The sequence below is a fragment of the Amblyraja radiata genome, chromosome 5 (assembly GCF_010909765.2).
Source record: "Amblyraja radiata isolate CabotCenter1 chromosome 5, sAmbRad1.1.pri, whole genome shotgun sequence".
In the NCBI taxonomy this organism is placed as follows: Eukaryota; Metazoa; Chordata; class Chondrichthyes; order Rajiformes; family Rajidae; genus Amblyraja; species Amblyraja radiata.
The window spans coordinates 83,601,453-83,622,820 of NC_045960.1; the positions used below are offsets into that span (position 1 = coordinate 83,601,453).

Genomic DNA, 21,368 nt, shown 5'->3' on the forward strand with positions numbered 1-21,368 from the left:
CCTCTAGTCCTAGACTCTCCCACTGGTGGAAATATCCTCTCCACATCCACTCTATCCAAGCCTTTCACTGTTTTGTATGTTTCAATGAGGTCTTCGCTCATTCTTCTAAACTCCCTGTTTCTACTTCCCTGTTTTTGCACACAAGCCCTATTGAAATAAATGGCATCACTTGTTGTGACTTGCTGAGCTGTAGTCGTATCCTTCAGTTAAATACGCTATAATTAAGTTTGGGTTACAGCAGGTGCCGAGACATCTCCGTGTGTCTTGCACGAGAACTTTGCATCGCGAAACAGAGCAAGCGAGTTTGCACACCTAAAGACCATTTCCACAGAGCATCAGATTACTGGCACAAGACAAACAACATAAGCAACAGCAAGTAAGGTTGTAGATTGATCTGGAATGATACGAATGCAATAATATTTGAGACGAGCTTGGTCTCTATCTTTTGTCAATAGGATTGGCCCATAGAAAGAAGAAATGGGATGGATGGGATCTGTTCTCAAATAAAGAAGGGTGCGACAATAAAGCATTATATCAAAATAAACTGCAGCAGCTGAATCTGAAATATAGACGGGAAATGCTGGAAATACTAAGTTGCATCTGTGGACAGAGTTCACCATTCAGGTGCAAGACCATCTCCTTTTACAGTGGATGTTGCTTGACCTGCCGAGTGCAACCTGCATTATCTGTTGATATCCATCATTCATTCTTGTTGTACTGCTTTTCTCTGTTTTGGTATCAATTTGAATCGGTGTGTGTACTGAGCGTGTGCAGACGTGGCGTTGAAGTACGAGATGCCGAATCGAAGAAGTGGAAGCCAAATAACCGAACGGAAACAACGCCGAAAAGCCAAATAATCGGAAGGGCGGATCGCCGAAAACCCAAATAACGGATATGACGTTGCCGGGGGGGGCGGGACTTGTCAGCGATTGGTCCAGACCCCCGCGTCCATCACATCACTGGCCGGGGGAGACGGGAGGTTGGGGGGCATTTTTAATTTTCCTTCGCCGCTTTTGGACTTTCCTGAATATGAAATAAAACCCTGTGTGATTGGAGCTTTCGGCTGATTTAATAAAATAATTATCCAAATTGGTTCCATAGATATTTACACCAACTGTAACAATTATATTTTAACTACATTTACATACACTATCGCGCATCTTGAAAGCCAGTATGAATCGAGAAACCAATCGAAAAAAAAAGACTTTTTTTAAAGAATATCTTCGCTCCCTGAGTCGGTTCAGTGATATGTCGGGGTCCACGGAACGTTTTTGAAAGTGGGGAGGCTGAGCGATCACTGATCACCAGCCTCGGGGGTACCCAGTGAGGGAGCGGAGCAGGGTGTGGGAGGGTGGCACAATTATTATTTGTTGTTGTTGCTCGACCTCCAAAAACTGGGATAATACAGGCCATCCCCCTACTCAAAGTGGGGGGATATATCCCCCAACTCCCCCCCCCCCCCCCCCATCTCTCTCTCTCCCTTCCTCTCGGGGCCGTACTGAGTTATCTTTACCTTGCCATAAAATTAGTAGTCAGGAGCTGGCTCAATGGTAATTTACCTGTTCAGTTAAATTATTTTCTTCAGAAATAATGCTTGAAAGGAAAATTCCACACCGTAAAACAGACATGTACTGCGTGTCAAACATTAACATATTTGTGCTGCGGTACTGTTTAGAATTTCTGTAAAGTATCTACTTGGGAAATAATGAGCTCTCTGGCATGTGTACGGAGGAGGTGTGAGGGGGTTGATCACGGCCATTGATTATTTAAATAAATCCCACTTGCCACGACTTGCATAGGCATGCTGCTGGAAGTTTCGGGAGATATCAATGAGTGCAGATTCCAGCACTGGCATCCTTTCTGTTCCTGCTGATCATGTTCCAACAGCCCCCCCCCCCTCCCCTTACATGGCTCCACCTGCCTCCATATTTTCCTCTTTCCTATTTTCTCTCCCATTTTTTCCTCCTCTATCTGACTCTATCCATTATTTATCTGCTCCTGCCTCCACCTCCACCCATCCTGCTCCGTTGCTTTCGCTCCCTATGGCCATCAGTCTTCACCCCTCCTCTCATCTCCACCTATCATCTCTCACTTCTGATTCAATAGCCCCTAGTAGGAAGCGAGCGCATGTGAAATTATGGAATTCCCAGTCACAGAGGGCAGTGGAGGCCAAGTCACTGGATGGATTTAAGAGTGAGTTAGATAGAGCTCTATGGACTAGTGGAGTCTAGGGACATGGGGAGAAGGCAGGCACGGGTTATTGATGGGGGACGGTCAGCCATGATCACAATGAATGCCGGTGCTGGCTCGAAGGGCCGAATGGCCTCCCCCTGCACCTATTTTCTATGTTTCTATGAAAGTGGGATAGCATAGAACTAGTGGGTGATCGATGGTTGGGGTGGACTTGGTGGGCCAAAGGGCCTATTTCCGTGCTGTATCTCTAAACTAAATTACCAGTGGGCTATGTTGAAGTCGGTGTTTTGAGTGTGTCCTTTGTTGTGATGTTTCTGTTAACGTTTCTTTGTCGGTTCTTGGTCTGTTAATTTGTCGCTTTCTGTCCATTGCTGAGGGAAACGGGGACATTTGAAAGGTTTCAAGGTCAGTTTATAGTCACATAGAATGATTAATAAGAGAAAATTAGATGTAGCGTTGATGTTTTCCCCAGCAACAAGATTGCAGTTTGAGGTTTGTGCGATTCAGCCTTGGTTTCTCATGCTGTGAAATTTGATGTTTGTTGAATAAAGGGTACTGTTCACGAGGAGGTGTGGGTACAGTGTGGGTATGGCTGCATGTCAGTGCATGCGTGCATTAAATTGCCAGGCAGATTTACGTCATGTCATAGTGGGGCTTAAATGTTGAGAGAGTGGTTCAAAACACACTTGTTGGTATCATCAATGGAGGCAGAGTATAGAAGCAGAGAAGTCATGTTGAACTTTTGTAAAACTCTTGTCTGTGTCACAGTTAGACTATTGTGTTCATTTATGGTCACCTCCTGGTGTGAAAATTGTGAAGATATTAGAGAGGGCGGAGAAAATATTTCCAATGTTTTTTGAGGTGAGTCTCTGCAGATGGAAAGATAAATTGTCGAGGCTAGAATTGTTTTCCTAGGAGAGGAAATTTGATGGGAAAATGACAAGTGATCTGGATATAGTGGATTGTGGGAGTTGTTATCATTGGTGGAAGAGTTGGGGAGGAGAGGTCACAGGTTATAAACCAAGGGGAAAGAGTTGAGAGTGACAATGAAAATCTCTTTTACCCAGTACATGCAGATTGTGGTGAAGGCAGGTTCCATTGTGGCCTTCCAAGAGGGAATTAAGAAACGTGACTAGGAAAAATTTGTACACCAATGTAAAAGGGTTTTGGAATGAATTATTGAGCTGCTCTGATACAGACCCGGCACAGACACAATCTGCCAAATGACCTTGTGTCTTTGCTTTTATGATCTACGCTTACTGGAATTGTAATATTCTTCATGTGTGGAAAACTATTATATCCTAGTTGGATTTCATGAATAATGTTAGTAGAAAGTGTTAATGCCAATATACAGATTACTGAATGAATTATGCATGTACAAATTTAAAATTGGACCAAGGAAAGCCCTTGAGGTACAATTGAAGGCATGACTTTGTGATAGCCATAGATTTAATGCTATATTTTCAAATAACCTGAAGTACATGTGCTGATGGAATTAAGATCCTGCTGTGCCACATTGCTTTCATTCTGTGAAAACACTAAGTTTAAGGTGAAGGGGAAAGGATTTAATAGGAATCTGAGGGGTAATGTTTTCACAAAAAGGGTGGTGTGCGTTTGGAACGAGCTGCCAGAGGAGGTAGTTGAGGCAGGGACTATCACAATGTTTAAGAAACAATTAGATAGGTACGTGGATAGGACGGGTTTAGAGGGATATGGGCCAAACACAGGCAGATGGGATGTTGTGGACATGTTGACCAGTGTGGGCAAGTTGGGTCGAAGGGCCTGTATCCATGCTGAATGACTGAAATTTCAAACCAGAATGAGACATATACTGTAGATGGGTTGGGACAGAGGTGGTGGAGGGCACAGAAAAGCAAGAGAGAGAGAGAGAGAGGGATTTGTTACCTACAATTATTTTACCTCACCCTTTCTCCCCTCATCTCTCTTTCCTGTTTCCCCCATCCTCCTTTCTCAATAATCCAGCCCTCTTTTACATACCCCGTTCCTTCCACCTATATCTTTCCTTCCAGCTTTACTTTTCACTCCTCTCCTCAGCTGACACCTGTTCGATCCGAAACGTTACCCGTTCCTTCTCTCCCGAGGTGCTGCCTGTCCTGTTGAGTTACTCCAGCATTTTGTCTACCTTCGATTTAAACCAGCATCTGCAGTTCTTTCCTACACCTTTTTGATTTCTAGCCTTTGTCCACCTATCTGTCACTTGCCAGGTGATATATCACTTGTCCTGTCCCCGGACTTTACCAAACTTTCCCCCCGCTACTACTGAGCCATTTAATAAGATCAAAAGCTGATCTTTTATCAGTCTGAAGAAGGGCCTCGATTCAAAACATCACAGATCCATGTCCATCAGGGATTCCTGCTGGCCCACTGAGTCACTCCAGCATTTTGTGTCTTATTCAAGATTCCAGCATCTGCAGTTCCTCATGTCTTCACAGATATGGGTGGGGGGGGGGGGGGGGGCAGGAAAGGAACACATGGGTGAAAGGTCAGTAAGCAGGAGTGATCCAGTGATTCATGTCATTATGGTGAAGGAAAAAAGTGACAACTCACAAAAGATGGGCATAAGAACATTATAAATGTTGACACCAAATACTGTTTCGGATGAGACGTGGAGAAATTAACAATGGTGGAAATCAATTGCCTTTTTCCAACATTACTTAAATCCATTTGTCTTTTGGAGTAATGTCTTTTTTTTTTTAAATCTGTGCCCCTCGTTTATTGCTTTCTCATGTATATTTTATCGTTTCCTGTTTTATTGGAAGTATATTTCATTGCATGTAGATCGAATTCTTTCAGGAAAGTTATTTTGCGCAGTTCAGTCTGATGAAGGGTCCCGACTCGAAACTTTGTCTGCCCATTTCCTCCACAGATGCAGAGATGTTGAGTTCCTTCAGCACTTCTCCAACACTTTTGTGTTGTGTTTTGTGCTGTCACCTATGGAATGCAACAGGTCAGTCACGTTCCCATTCTATTCTTAGGTTGCGTTCTTCACTTTACCTGGGCTTTAGAATCCATGCTTTTTTTTTTGCAAAACCAGAATTTGTCAATGTGACAGCTTCTGTATTAGTGGCTGTTGGAAATGAATGACATGAAATAGAGCTCGCATATTTGCCTCTGGTGCAGTAATAAAACCATTGGGGCGTATCATGCAAAAGGCCCAGTCAAACGAGATCCAGACCCCCCCCTCCCCTCTTTTGAATCAGGGCAATTGTGCAACTGGTGTCCAAAAACAAAAATCAAATGTTAATGGATTTGTGCACAAGGTTACCTGGCAGTTGCATTGCTTTTTGAAGGCATGGTGGAAGGCGGGTGAAGCTCTGAAATTGAATAAAGGTATGCAATGGTTCTTTGATGAAAATATTACCTTTGTAAGAATTTATTTAGCTAATTAATGTTCGTGACCCAGAGTCCTTCGTTGGTTGCTGAGTAATAAGGAGTCGGAGATTTGTGCAGCATAGAGAAAGGCCCTTTAAGTCCACCAAATCCATGCTGACCTTTAAGCACCCATCATAATTAGAGGCACTTGGTGTCTAACCTTCTATGTCTTGGATTTGCCATTTCTATCCACCACTCTTCTTGTTTTGTAAACCAGCATTTGCAATGTCCACATGTCATGGAAGGCTGAATATCTGAGAACTGGCAGCATCACTGCAAGAATTTATAATAATATTTATCAGAATTTGTAACTATAAATTTGTAAATTCTTGATTCCGTATCTGTTGTGCTGCTACAAGTAAGAATTTCATTGTGCCGTTTTGGGACATATGATGATAAATCACTCTTGATCCACTCTTTCAGGATAACCCTATCTTGTATAACCATCTCCAGCCTAACAGGACCCCCACTCTCCCTGCATGGCTGAATCCCCTGCAGCCCCTTCCCCTCCCCCCCCCCCCAAACCCCCCAATCCTCACATGATCCATTCTCTGAACCTGCTCCTCATTGACTTCCTATGTTCGATCTATCCTCAATTTTCTGCCATGCAGGGTGATCAAGGAGGGACCCATACTACTTCATAAAACATCTTGCACATATGTGGTAGAATATTGTTGGTTCATCAGTGGACCAGCCAAAGTGTCGCCACACCCCATTGTTCAAAATAGCCCCAAGCTGTTAACCACATTTGGATAACTAAGGTCTGCTTTTTTTTTGTTTGCAGGAAGGGTTTGAGACAATATACAGAATACAATGGTAATTCACTGGAAATTCTGCTTGATATGAAGAATTGCAAACAGAACTAAAAGCATGTTTTTTTTTTCTTCAGGAAAAATCTTCAACAAATTAATCAGGCATTGATGTAAGATTACCCATAACGGATTAGTTTGGAAAGAGAAGGAGAGATAGTGTGACGAGAACACAATGGTCACATGGGATTACGATTATTAGTGTGGTTAGGTCAGGTATTATAAATTCAATATCTATCTATATTACTAAATCTCTGATCTTGACCGCTTTTGGCCGACTGTGCTGCGATTTCCGAGAGAATGCCGCCACCTACGGCCGTCATTTTTGGCCACCTCGCTCAGAACCGCCCTCCGCCATATGAGTGCGGAGGATTGTTTCCGTCGATGAAAAATGAGAGAGATATGAATATTTTTACAAAATTCTCCATTCTCTCTGCTGCCCCCGCTGGCGGGAGGGGGAGGGACTATAAAACCAGGAAGTGTCGTGCCTCACTTAGTCTCTGCCAGATCCAGGAAGCGAGAGGGTCACGGCTCTCTGAGCTGCGAATAACACTGAACGCACATCTACTCCACGGTGAGTCCCCTCGATGCGGCTGTAAAGTGGCTTCAGCCCTTTTTAACAAGTTTGTGTTCACAAAATGAATTTTGGTTGTCGGGTGGCTGCAGCCCAATTGTTTGCCTCTCCTTTTTAACAATTTTGGTTGTCGGGTGTCTGCAGCCCAATTGTTTGCCTCGCCTTTTTTTAACAAGTTTGTGTTCACAAAATGAATTTTGGTTGTCGGGTGTCTGCAGCCCAATTGTTTGCCTCGCCTTTATTAACAAGTTTGTGTTCACAAATTGAATTTTGGTTGTCGGGTGTCTGCAGCCCAATTGTTTGCCTCGCCTTTTTTTTAAAACAAGTTTGTGTTCACAAAATGAATTTTGGTTGTCGCGTGTCTGCAGCCCAATTGTTTGCCTCGCCTTTTTTTTAACAAGTTTGTGTTCACAAGATGAATTTTGGTTGTCGGGTGTCTGCAGCCCAATTGTTTGCCACGCCTTTTTTAACAAGTTTGTGTTCACAAAATGAATTTTGGTTGTCGGGTGTCTGCAGCCCAATTGTTTGCCTCGCCTTTTTTAACAAGTTTGTGTTCACAGAATGAATTTTGGTTGTCGGGTGTCTGCAGCCCAATTGTTTGCCTCGCCTTTTTTTAACAAATTTGTGTTCAGCCCGCAACACCCATACTAGCGCAACAGACACAACCCCCCCCCCCCCCCCCCTGGTAAGCAGTATTGGAATTGGTGGAGAGGTGGAATATTGCATTGGTGACCAGCCCTCCCGTGTGATGCTGGGACCCAACGGGTCCCACTTAGTCTAGTAACTATTATATTTCCATCAGCTGAAGGTTAATTAAAATTTGACACTGTTCTTAACCCGGACCTATGATACTGATATTTATTAGTGGCTCCGCAGTGTAGACATTGTTGTTGGATGGCTTTTGGTATCCGATTAGTTGAACTTCTGATTGGTCTGAGGGCCATGCCATGCCATATAAAATTGTTTGAAATACAGTTCAACCCATAACCTGACAATATAAATTAAATTATTTATCCAATACTACTCCACTATATCCCAAAGGTTGAACAACCACTGTGCAGAGTAATGAAGCTGCAAATCAAATCCCCAGCAATGGCAATTAATCCTCTAATGATTCATTCATTCTTAAAATATCAGGATAATTATTTGGTTGGTTGCTCGATGAAAGCAGCCAAACGATCCGAATGATCTGGAATATTGATGGTTTAGTGTGATTTCTGTGCTGCCGGTGCTAATTGGCAACCTAATTAAGAAATATCTTCTGTGGTTTACCAATGAATGCATTGGTAAATGATTGCTTGATATATTACAAATGATAGCTTGATGTATTAACTTTCCTTCCCCCCCCCCCCCCCCCCCCCCCAGATTTACCATGATAAGAAATTTTGTAATATATCTTGATTTAACGAGTGGGGCAGAATCATATGTCTCCAATTCTGCCCTATTTACTTAACATCCTACAAGATGATAATGGTCATCAAAAGAAGGGGGCCTGGATGGATAGAACTTCTTTCTTCCCAACAAAATGTTCTGATATAAGTGCTTCTTATGCAGCTGTGGTGGAACAGATGCTTTGAATAATTAAACTGCATCAGAGCAATGGATGGGCAATTGGCCTTTGTGCGGTGTCCCTTTGCCACTTATTGGAAATATGTTATTCAGTAGAGGAATAAGAGGTAATGTTTCTCTTTAAGTCTTTTTAAAAAATTTCAAAAAAGTGAATGCAGGCCCCAGTTCTCTTCAATGTAATCCATTTCAAATTCTTAGTATCTTTGCAGTGTGATAGTATGGTGACTTATTAAGTTTAAACCCTTTGATTGAGTCTTGCAGCTTACTCATTGCAAGTGTGTTTGATCAATCAACATCTGCAGAACTAACAGGGTTTAATAATGAACAGGTTTGCCGACTATCGACAATACCGCCAGCGGGCTGGCTAACGAAGCTGAAGGGAGGAATGTGTACACATTCTCGCTGTCCGAGCATGACGTGAGGAGGGCTCTGACACGGGTGAACACGAGAAAAGCTGCAGGCCCCGATGGCATCTCGGGGCGAGTACTCAAGTCCTGTGCTACGCAGCTAGCTCCAGTGCTCACTACATTATTCAATCTCTCCCTGGACAAGTCCGTGGTCCCTGCCTGCTTCAAAAAATCCATCATTGTACCAGTACCAAAAAATGCCTCCCCAGCCTGTCTGAATGACTACCGTCCGGTGGCCCTTACCTCGGTAGTCATGAAATGCTTTGAGAGGCTGGTGACGAAACACATCTGCGCCTTCCTCCCTCGGAACATGGACCTGTTGCAGTTCGCATACCGTCCGAACAGATCCACGGACGATGCGGTCTCCCAGGTCTTGCACACCGCTCTCTCCCATCTGGACAGCCAGAAGGGGGGCTACGTGAGGATGCTGTTCATAGACTACAGTTCAGCCTTCAACACGATAGTCCCCACCAGACTGGCCGGGAAGCTAATGGAATTGGGGCTCAACACCTCCCTGTGTGCCTAGGTCCTGGACTTTCTCACCGCCAGGCCCCAGGTAGTCAAGATGGGAGGGAATACATCGAAGTCCCTCACCCTGAGCACAGGATCGCCCCAGGGTTGCGTCCTCAGCCCCCTATTGTACTCCCTGTACACACATGACTGTGTGGCTAGGTTCAGCTCCAACTCAATAATTAAGTTTGCTGATGACACTGTGGTGGTGGGCCTGATCTCAGACAACGACGAGAAGGCCTACCGGGAGGAGGTGGCTGGTCTAGCACTCTGGTGCCAGGATAACAGCCTCCTCTTGAACATCAAAAAAACGAAGGAGCTGATCATGGACTTTAGGAGGGCACATCATCCGAGGACGTACACTCCATTGTGGATAAATGGGGATCCTGTGGACAGGGTGAACTGTTTTAAATATCTGGGAGTCCACATCTCCGAGGATATGACATGGGCATCACACGCCTCAGCACTCGTGAGTAAGGCAAGGCAGCACCTTTACCACCTCAGGCAATTGAGGAAATTCAGAGTGTCTCCGAGGATCCTCCAGTGCTTCTACGCAGCGGCGGTGGAAAGCATCTTGTCCGGGAACATTACCATCTGGTTTGGGAATTGCTCTGCCAAGGACAAGAAGGCTCTGCAGAGAGTAGTGCGTTCGACCGAACGCACTATGGGAACTTCACTTGCCCCCCTGCAGGAACTATACATCAGGAGGTGCAACTCCAGAGCCAACAATATCATGAGAGACCCCTTCCACCCCTGCAACGGACTGTTCCAGCTGCTACGGTCAGGCAAACGCCTCCGTTGCCATGCGGTGAGAACGGAGAGGTTGAGAAGGAGTTTCTTCCCAGAGGCCATTCTGACTGTAAACGCCTATCTCACCAGGGACTAACTCTACTGAACGTTTTTCCTTCCATTATTTATTATGTAAAAGAATATGTGTGTTATGATTGTGTTTATAGTTTGTTTGGTTGTTTGTCTTTTGTACAAAAGTCCGCGAGCATTGCCACTTTCATTTCACTGCACATCTCGTAGGTGTATGTGACAAATAAACTTGACTTGACTTGACTTGAAAATAAACAGAATATTCACAAATAGATTTATTGGATTTTTAATTTATTGCATATGTGAGTTTTATTTTCGAAAGAAGACCAACTTGCATAAAAGTGTAAAGCTGATGAATTCACTTCTACTCTGGTTTTATAATTCTGAAAATAGCTTTCGGTTATTGTGGCAAAGAAAGATAAAATGTTATTATTGGAATCACATCCGCAGTCATATGGGTGGCACAGCAGTAGAATTGCTGCCTTACAGCTGCAGCGACTTGGTTTTGATCCTGATTACGGGTGCTGTCTGTACAGAGTTTGTACATTCTTCCTGTAATTGCTTAGGTTTTCTCCGGGTGCTCCAGTTTCCGACCACAATCCAAAGATGTACAAGTTTATAGGTAAATTGGCTTCGGTAAAAATTGTAAATTATCCCTGGTGTGTAATATGTTAGTGTAAGGGTGATCGCTGGTGGGAGCAGACTCGGTGGGCCAAAGTGCCTGTTTCCACACTGTATCTCTAAAGTCTTAAAGCCCAAAGTTCTTAACACTCACAAAAGATTAGGTCATTTTAGACCAGATCCCTATATTAAGCCAGGTTGGATTGTGCAGAACAACTGTTTGAAAATTGACAGATGGCAAAAAAAGCATTTCAAGCTGAGGATGCTAGTGGGGCTGTGAGAAGTATATTGTTACTGAAGAGGGAATGTAATGGCTTAATCTCAACATTTGGGGACCTCTAATTCCAGGCTAAGAAACGGCAGAGGAAGGATATAAATAGAAAGTGTGTTGCCTGGAGATTATCCTTTGTCAGTTGCACATATAGCAACGCCAGCACATTGTATGGTACCTCTGAAATTCATTCCATGAAGTCAATGGAATGAATTTGGGAAGTGGAGTGGAGGAACTCAAAATGGGTCTGGCAACATCTGCGGAGGGAAATGGATAGAAAAAGTTTTGGGCTGGGAGCCTTCTTCAAGTCTGGAGTAGAGGGGAGGCAGCTGATTGAAAGGGTGGGGCGAGGGCTGGCGTGGAGATGGACACAAAGGCTCGAGGTGGTAAAAGGCGAGGACAAAGAGATGCAGATGGTACATTCTGATAAGAAAGGAATATAAGGCACAAAATGTAGAACCAAAGGCAGGGATGATTAGATGGGAACAATGGAGGGGGTGCCACGGGTGGTATGTAGGGTATATGGAGGGGCTAGGGATTGTGATGAGTTTGAAGGAGGAGGGAAAGGTGTTGTGATGCAGGAGTTGAGTGTTTAGGATTGAGGTGGGGATGGTTTGCACTATGCATTGTAAATCTTTGGAGTTCTCTGTCAGAGGGTTGTGGATATACAACTGAGTATATTTAAGGCTAGGTCCATTGCAAGTGGATCATGAAGTAGATCTCAAGTAACTATGGAGCCCAGAGCTCAGGGTGAAATTGAATGGTTCTATTTACCGGAGGTACAGATTAGTCAGCAAACCTGATTTCTATTTTTGCTTTGCAAATGAAGTACACCACCTCCATACATGTGAATCAACCATTTTGTTGCAATTAGATGTGTAGTTACTTATGTAGTTACTTTTATCCTTGGATTCAAGGAAGGGAATGTTTTCTGCTGGACAGGGAGCTGGTCTGGAAAATGGCTATATCTGGAAAAAAAAAAATCTGCATTGAGCCTTTTTTTAAATCCTGAATGGTTTCAAAACTCTTCAAAAGCCAATCCAACCTGGCACTGTTATTTTAAACAATTTGTTCACATCTCTTCAGGATAACGCCAAAAATATATTGCGAGCAACACTTCTGTCAGTTTGTGTAAAATTAGTTCATGCATCAGCTCAGTATAGTGTTGCTAATGTTTTTTTTAAGCCATTGATGTTAAGAAGGAAGATAAAAATCAGTGAAGCAATCAACGATTAAAAACACAGATTTTTTTTTAACTTGAATGTGCTAAACTTTACAGCTAAGAATCTACATCACTTTTATGGAAATCAGTTAAATTTCCAGTTCCTGGTGCATCCCGAAGCTTTATAATTGTTTTGCAGCTCAGATGATTTAGTTGAGAACACTGCAAAGGCTTGGATTTGTGCTTTAACCATCTCTGTGGACCTGTAATAATCCAGAGTGCCTGGTACCTCAGTTATTTATGTAGCCTATATATAAAGATATATATAAATCAGTGAATCAGTGATTCGTCATGTGCCTCATGGATGCTCTATTTCCCTCCTCCTCTCCAGCAGATTGTTATCCATACTGTTCCCTTGTAAACGAGAGAGTGGGAAGGCGACAAATGCAATATGGTACATGGCACAGGTATCAATTAGTTTACTAAGTATAACATAGTTGGATTGAAAAACTAGCACAGGAAACAGAGTTTGTTCTGTACACTGCTCCAGCGCAGATGACGATAGCGACATGTTTGTGAACAGAGTTTGTGAGGTTGGCCCCTGGTGGGCTAAAGGAATCAAGGGATATGGGGGAAAAAGCAGAATCGGGGTACTGATTTTGGATGATCAGCCATGATCATATTGAAAAGCTTGAAGGGCCGAATGGCCTACTCCTGTACCTATTTTTCTATGTGTTCCTGCTCTGTAATTGTAGCAGATAGCAATGATTGTCTTACATAGAACAGAGAACAGTACACGAACAGGCCCGTCAACCCATAATGTCTGTGCTGAACACGATGCCAAGACCCCAACTCTTAACTGCCTGCACATAATCCATATCCCACCATTCCCTGCATATCCATATGCCTACCCAAAAGCCTGTAAAATGCCACTATCGTGTCTGCCTGAACCACCAGCCTCAGCATCGTGTTCCAGACCTTCCCCACCCTCAGTGTTTTTATAAACAAAACAAAACAAAACAAAACATGCCCCGTGCATTTCCTTTAAACTTTGTCCCTCTCGCCTCAAAGCTATGCCCTCGGGTGTTTAATTTTTCCATCTTGGGGAAAAACGTTCTGACTGTCTACCCTATCAATGCCTGTCATAATTTTATAACCAAGCACTCCCGACTTGCGTAAAAGGCGAGTTACATGAACTCGCACTTATGTAAACAATTCACAGTAGGTGGTCCTGTTTCCTGAATGACCTGTGTTGTTGCAATGGGATGATAACGAGGGCTTTCCGTCCGCTCGTAGATATAAAAGCATTGACTGGGTTCGTTGCTCTTCCAGTTTTGGCCACTGTCGGTGCGACACTGGGAAGGTGAGCGAAACGAGGGAGGCGGTGGAGAGCAACTCCCAGCCGAGTTGCTGACATCTTCCACAAGGTGCACCAGTGTCACCAGCTTCCGCAACATCTGGTTGACATGGCTGTTGTTGGGGCACATGGTGTTGTCCCTGGTTGACAGCACTTTTTTCAGGCCACGGACAGGGTGCGTTTGGTCACCGTGGGGCTCTTTCCCTTCTCACCAGCTGCTGCTTCTTCCTGTCGGCCGTCGCTTTGCCCGTTCTGCCGTCTCCACCTCCTCCTGTCGTTTTGTCCACTTTGTGCTCCCCCTTCTATCACTGCCGCCTTCTGGTGAGAGTGGAGAGAGTCTTAGGGTGACCGTGCATGTCCTGTTGGTGGCGGAGGTCTGAAGAAAACTTTGTTGGCCAGGGGCTACAACGTGAGCCACAATAACAGCCGTGTCAACTGGATGGTGAAGCAACTTGTAAAGAAGGGCTCGCTGGTGCAGACCAGTGTCACGAAGGTGAAATTGAAAGTGCTGAAAAAAACTCAGCAGTTCAGGCAGCATCTCTGGAGTACATGAATAGATTACGTTTTGGGCTGGGGCCCTTCTACAAACTGATTTGGTCTGAATAAGTGTCCTGAATCTAAACGTCACCTATCCATGTTCTCCAGAGATGTTGCCTGATCTGGTGAAATACTGAAGTACTTCATATTGTTTTGTGTATTAACTAGCATCTGCGGTTAGATAGATACATAGACAATAGGTGCAGGAGTAGGTCATTTGGCCCTTCAGGCCAGCATCACCATTCAATGTGATCATGGCTGATCATCCACAATCTGTACCCTGTTCTTACGTTCTTCCCATATCCCTTGATTCTGCTAACCTAAGAGCTCTATCTAACTCTCTTTTGAATGCATCCAGTGAATCGGCCTCCTGAGGCAGAGAATTCCACAAATTCACAACTCTCTGGGTGAAAAAGTTCTTCCTCATCTCAGTTCTAAATGGCCTACCCCTTATTCTTTAACTGTGGCCCCTGGTTCTGGACGCCCCCAACATCGGGAACATGTTTCCTGCATCTAGTGTGTCCAATCCCTTAATAGTTTTAATATGTTTCTGTAAGATCTCCTCTTCTAATTTCCAGTGAATACAAGCCCAGTCGCTCCAATCTTTCATCGTATGACAGTCCCGCCAACCTGGGAATTAACCTCGTGAACCTACGCTGCACTCCCTCAATAGCAGGAATGTCCTTCCTCAAATTAGGAGACCAAAACTGCACACAATACTCCATGTGTTGTCTCACCAGGGCCCTGTACAACTGCAGAAGTACCTCTTTGCTCCTATACTCAACTCCTCTCGTTATGAAGGCTTTCTTCACTGCCTGGTGTACCTGCATGCTTACTTTCAGTGACTGATGTACTAGGACACACAGGTCTCGTTGTACTTCCCCGTTTCCTAACCTGACACCATTCAGATAATAATCTGCCTTCCGGTTCTTGCCACCAAAGTGGATAACCTCACATTTATCCACGTTATACTGCATCTGCCCACTCACCCAACTTGTCCAAGTCACCCTGCATCCTCATAGCATCCTCTTCACAGTTCACACTGCCACTCAACTTTGTGTCATCTGAAAATTTGCTAATGTTACTTTTAATTCCTTCATCTAAATTATTAATGTATATTGTAAATAGCTGCAGTCCCAGCACCGAGCCTTGCGGTACCTCAACTGCCTGCCATTCTGAAAGGAACCCGTTAATCACTACCCTTGTTTTCTATCCACGTCAATACCCTATCCCCAATACCATGTGCTCTAATTTTGCCCACTAATCTGTGCGTTACCTTATCAAAGGCTTTCTAAAAGTCCAGGTACACTACATCCACTGGCTCTCCCTTGTCCATTTTACTTGTTACATCCTCAAAATTCCAGAGGATTTGTCAAGCATGATTTCCTCTTCGTGAATCCATGCTGACTTGTACCGATCCTGTTATTGCTATCCAAGTGCACTGCTATTAAATCTTTAATAATCGACTCCAGCAACTTCCCCACCACTGATATCAGGCTAACTAGTCTATAATTCCCTGCTTTCTCTCCCTTCTTTCTTGCAAAGTGGGATAACATTAGCTACCCTCCAGTCCACAGGAACTGATCCTGAATCTATAGAACATTGAAAAATGGCTACCAATGCGTCCACGATTTTTGGAGCCACCTCCTTAAGTACCCTGGGATGCAGACCATCAGGCCCTGGGGATTTATCAGCCTTCAGTCCCATCAGTCTACCCTATACCATTTCCTGACTAGTGTGAATTTCCTTCAGTTCCTGTCACCCTAGGTCCTCTGTCCCCTAGTACATCTGGTAGATTGTTTATGTCTGCCTGTGTGAAGACAGAACAAAAGTATCTGTTCAACTCTTCTGCCATTTCCTTGTTCCCCATAATAAATTCATCTTTTTCTATCTTCAAGTGAACCACATTTGTCTGAACTATTTTTTTCCTCTTCACTTACCTAAAGAAACCTTTCCTATCCTCCTTTATATTCATGGCTAGCTTACCCTCGTACTTCATCTTTTCTCCCTGTATAGCCTTTTTAGTTACTTTCTGTTGATCTTTAAAAGTTTCTCAATTCCCTGGCTTCCCGCTCATCTTTGCTATGTTAAACGTCTTCTCTTTTATTTTTACACTGTCCTTGACTTCCCTTGTCAGCCACGGTCGCCTCTTACTCCCCTTAGAATCTTTCTTCCTCTTGGAAATGAACTGATCCTGCACCTTCTGTATTATTTCCAGAAATACCTGCCATTGCTATGCCACCATCCCTGCTAGGGTCCCTTTCCAGTCAACTTTGACCAGCTCTTCCCTCATGCCTCCATAGTCCCCTTTGTTCAACTGCAATAATGACACTTCTGATTTTACCATCTCCCTCTCAAATTGCATGTTGAAACTTATCATATTATGATCACTGCCTCCTAATGGTTCCTTTACCTTGAGTCCCCTTATCAAATCTGGTAAACCTGGGTAGTTCTTTGTTTCTACCCAGTTTTAACGTGTAAAATCTGACTTGCGTAATGGTTTACAGCACGTAAATTTAAGGAACATAAATGTAAATCAGGGAGTGTCTCTCTTTCATCAGGTCTCCCCGCAACCTCCGGCATTCCAGATAAAACAATCCAAATCTGTCCAACCACCCCCTGAAGCTAGTACACCCTAATCCAGGTCAACATTGTGGCAAATCTCTTCTGCAAAGCCTCCATGTCCTTCCTGTAACGGGACAACCAGAACTGGTCAGGGTTTTCAGCTTTCCATTTCCTGAGTTGCATCACAGGTTTCAGATTGGAACAGTAATGACTGTTATTCTAATTGCAACATCAAACACGTGTTTGACAGCTTCTGTTGATCGCAGTGTTAAATGGTGCTTATTTTTTTTGACACGGGTTTAAAAGGTACATTTCAAACTATTTGCATTCGGTGACTCGTTGCCAAATCCCAAAGTCAAGTCAATGTCATCTGGAAAATTAAGAGAATTATTTTCGTTCTATTATTGACGTTGAAATTATTGACGTTGAACAAAGGGGACTATGGAGGCATGAGGGAAGAGCTGGCCAAAGTTGACTGGAAAGGGACCCTAGCAAGGATGACAGTGGAATATCAATGGCAGGAATTTCATGGAAATAATACAGAAGATGCAGGATCAGTTAATTTCAAAGAGGAAGAAAGATTCTAAGGGGAGTAAGAGGCAACCGTGGCTGACAAGGGAAGTCAAGGACAGGGTAAAAATAAAAGAGATGACGTTTAACATAGCAAAGATGAGTGGGAAGCCAGGGTATGGAGTTGTAAACAAGAATTGTTTAAACTGCTTATTAATAATACATATAGTTTGTCAAACTAATTCAGTTTGGTGTGAAAATAGTTCCCAAGATTATAAAAGTTATCAGTCATCATAAAGCCAGGTCAGACAACATTTGAATGGTGTTGGATCTCAGCAATTGGTCGACGGAGCAGGTGTGAACTACCTATAAATTCAGGTGAAGCTTTGGCTAAAGTTGAGTAATTCTGTGTGTCTGAAAGACATTAGATTTAAGGGAAAGATAGACACAGAAGCAGAAATAATATGCGAATGTAGACAAAAGTGCTGGAGAAACTCAGCAGATGCGGCAGCATCTATGGAGCGAAGGAAATGGGCAACGTTTCAGGCCGAAACCCTACTTCAGACAGATGCAATCGAACCTGCCTCCACCACTTCCACTGGAAGCTCATTCCACACAGCTACCACTCTCTGAGTAAAGAAGTTCCCCCTCATGTTACCCCTAAACTTCTGTCCCTTAATTCTCAAGTCATGTCCCCTTGTTTGAATCTTCCCTACTCTCAGTGGGAAAAGCTTATCCACGTCAACTCTGTCTATCCCTCTCATCATTTTAAAAACCTCTATCAAGTCCCCCCTTAACCTTCTGCACTCCAAAGAATAAAGATCTATCTTGTTCAACCTTTCTCTGTAACTTAGTTGCTGAAACCCAGGCAACATTCTAGTAAACCTCCTCTGTACTCTCTCTATTTTGTTGACATCTTTCCTATAATTTGGCGACCAAAATTGTACACCATATTCCAGAATTGGCCTCACCAATGCCTTGTACAATTTTAACATTACATCCCAACTTCTATACTCAATGTTCTGATTTATAAAGGCCAGCACACCAAAAGTTTTCTTTACCACCCTATCTATGGGTGCTGTCAGTACGGAGTTTGTACGTTCTCCCCGTTACTGCGTTGGTTTTTTCCGAGTTCTTCGGTCTCCAAAGACGTACAGGTTTGTAGGTTAATTGGGTTGGTGTATGTGTAAATTGTCCCTAGTGTGTGTAGGATAGTGTTAGCGTGCGGGGATCGCTGGTCGGTGCGGACTCGGTGGGCCGAAGGGCCCGTTTCCGTGCTATATCTCTAAACTAAACTAAACTAAATATTCTCGTAATGCAGTTTGGAAAAACGGATGCCTTCATGAAAGGAAGGGAAATTTGAAGTGAGTGAATCTTTGAAGATGGCGTTAGAGGATGAGAAGTTTGCTGAAACAATTGGGATAGTTAGCTTTATTGCAGGAAGTACTGAAACAAAGAAGCCGCACCATTCACCAGTTAAGCTCCAGCTGGAGTTTATGTCCAGTTCTGAACACCTCGCTTAAGGGAGATGGTAAAGCATTGGAGAAGGTTGAGATGAGATTTACCAAAATGGTATCTGGAATGAGTTATGTCAAGAGGCTGGAGAAGTTGGGATTATTCTCATTGCTGTGGAAAACATTATAAAGAGTTTATAATGGAGACGAGTATTTACTGTGACAGAAGCATAAGGAATGAGATGACATGGTTTTAAAGTGCTGACTCAAAGGGTGGAAGAAGCAGATTTGATAATTTCAAAAAGATATTTGTTCATTTGAAATGTAGAAAAATTGTAGCAATCGGGTAAACGAGTTGGAGAAATGGGTTGCTTGAATATCTCTTTTACAGAGCTGGATACGGGATAAAAGGCCCTGACGTGCTATATCATTATTCGATTCTATGATAGTTGAGTGCTTGCACAGAAATATAAAAGGTAATTTAAATTATGTAAAGTAAAAAAGTGCAGCAAAATGACAATTTAATACTTAAAAGCTTATTTTACCATAGTTTTGACGTATAAAAATTAGATTTAATAATGCATTTGAAATATGTTGGACAAAACGTATGGCAAATTTTAATTGTGTTTACTACAATAAAAGAAGGTTAGATTTTTGGGAATGAATTGCTCCAGATCTAGCTAAAACACAATGTGATACTTGTAGCATCAACTTGAAACTTTTTTTTACAATTTTCTACCTGTCGTTTCAGATCAGTTTCATGATACATTTAAAAGCGGCCACCAATGACCTCTTTGTTCTGTGGCCTGTTTGGAACTTGGCCCAACAGTAAGTAGATTACTGCAGCTAAATTAAAAAAAAACACTGTAAAATGTTTACGTACAAGTGAAAACTATTCATTTGCTAATTTACAGGGACTTAAATACATTGGTTAAAAACATTCCGCAACATGCGTTAAGGTTTTCATTAGTTTCAGAAATGCAGTTAGGTAGGGTTATAATAGTTGTTCATTTTATGCTGTCGGAAAATAAAGTGAAAAATACTTCAGTTTGTCTGTTAATATAGAATAGTGCAGCATTGAAACAGGTCCTTTGGCCGCAATGTCTATGCCGAACAACTCATGGCCGTCCGAAGGTGGGGGGGGGGGGGTGCGTTGGGTGCGACCGAACCCCCCTTTTATCTCCCCCAGTAAGGAAAAAAAAAAAAGCTTGCGGAAAAAAAATCAGCGTTTCCACTTTGGAAACGGCCAGTTCTCCGTTCTCCCGTCGCCGGGCGGGAGTGGCTGATTCTGAACCCAGCGGCTGTAACCCCAACACCAGACGCCGCTGCGGCGGGGCCCTCTTCCCCTCGCCTCCCCCCACCGCCGGGGCCCAAGCCATCTTCCGCCCCCGCTGGGCCCACGCCACCCCCGCTGACTCCCGCTGGGCCCATGCCACCCCCGCTGGGCCCACGCTTCCCCCGCTGACTCCCGCTGGGCCCAGGCCACCCCCGCTGGGCCCAGGCCACCCCCGCTGGACCCACGCCACCCCCGCTGGGCCCACGCCACCCCCGCTGGGCCCACGCCACCCCCGCTGGGCCCACGCCACCCCCGCTGGGCCCACGCCACCCCCGCTGGGCCCACGCCACCCCCGCTGGGCCCACGCCACCGCAGCTGACCCCCGCTGGGCCCACGCCACTCCCGCTGGGCCCAAGCCACCCCTGCTGACCCCCGCTGGGCCCACGCCACCCCACTGACCCCCCACTGGGCCCACGCCACTCCCGCTGACCCCACGCCACCTTCATCCCCCCCCCTGGGCCCCCGCTGGGCCAGTGCCACCTTCATCTTCGCCCCCCCGCCAGAAAGAGGGGGGATGTGAGAGGGGAGAGGTGGAGAGAGGGAGGGGAGAGAGAGATGGGGAGGGGAGAGGAAAAGGGGGACTATCTTTACTGAGATTGCAAAATTAAGTTAGGTTCTAGAGCTATTATATTTTCTCCTCCATATGAATAATATTAAACAATATCAAATAATATCAAACAATTGAAACTGCTTTCTTTTCTTGATAACAATACTGAAAAATATGAATTCCATAGTTTGTGACATAAATATACATTTTAATGGGATCATTATATACAGATATAACATTTCCATTTCGAGATCGGGGTCTATGCCATCCCCGCTGGGCCCACGCCATCCCCGCTGGGTCCACGCCACCCTCGCTGACCCCTGCTGGGCACACGCCACCCCCGCTGGGCCCAAGCCACCTTCATCCCCCCCGCCCGCTGGGCCCCCGCCACCCCCACGGGGCCCACGCCATCTTCATTCCCCCCGCCCGCTGGGCCCGCGCCACCTTCATCTTCGCCCCCCCCCAGCAAGAAAGAGGGGGGATGTGAGAGGGGGGAGGGGGAGAGAGAGAGGGGAAGGGAGAGGAGAGGTGAGAGGGAAAGGGGAATTATCTTGAGTGAAATTGCAAAATTAAGGTAGGTTTTAGAACTATTATATTTTCTCCCCCATATGAATAATATTAAACAATATCAAATAATATCAAACAATTGGAACTGCTTTCTTTTCCTTGATAACAATACTGAAAAATATGAATTCCATAGTTTGTGACATAAATACACATTTTAATGGGATCAT

General features: G+C 44.3%; 1 protein-coding gene across 6 annotated transcripts in view; it reads left to right on the forward strand.

Annotated features, from left to right (window-relative positions):
- Positions 1–21,368, forward strand: part of rnf144a (ring finger protein 144A) — a 63,330-nt gene that overhangs the window by 9,761 nt on the left and 32,201 nt on the right. For 3 of the 6 annotated variants that reach the window (XM_033021646.1, XM_033021647.1, XM_033021648.1), the window contains exon 2: positions 19,503–19,579. The exons of the other annotated variants lie outside the window; for them this stretch is intronic. The gene's annotated coding sequence lies outside the window, so the exon portion shown is untranslated. The remainder of the gene's footprint in view (positions 1–19,502; positions 19,580–21,368) is intronic. 6 annotated transcript variants of the gene reach the window in all.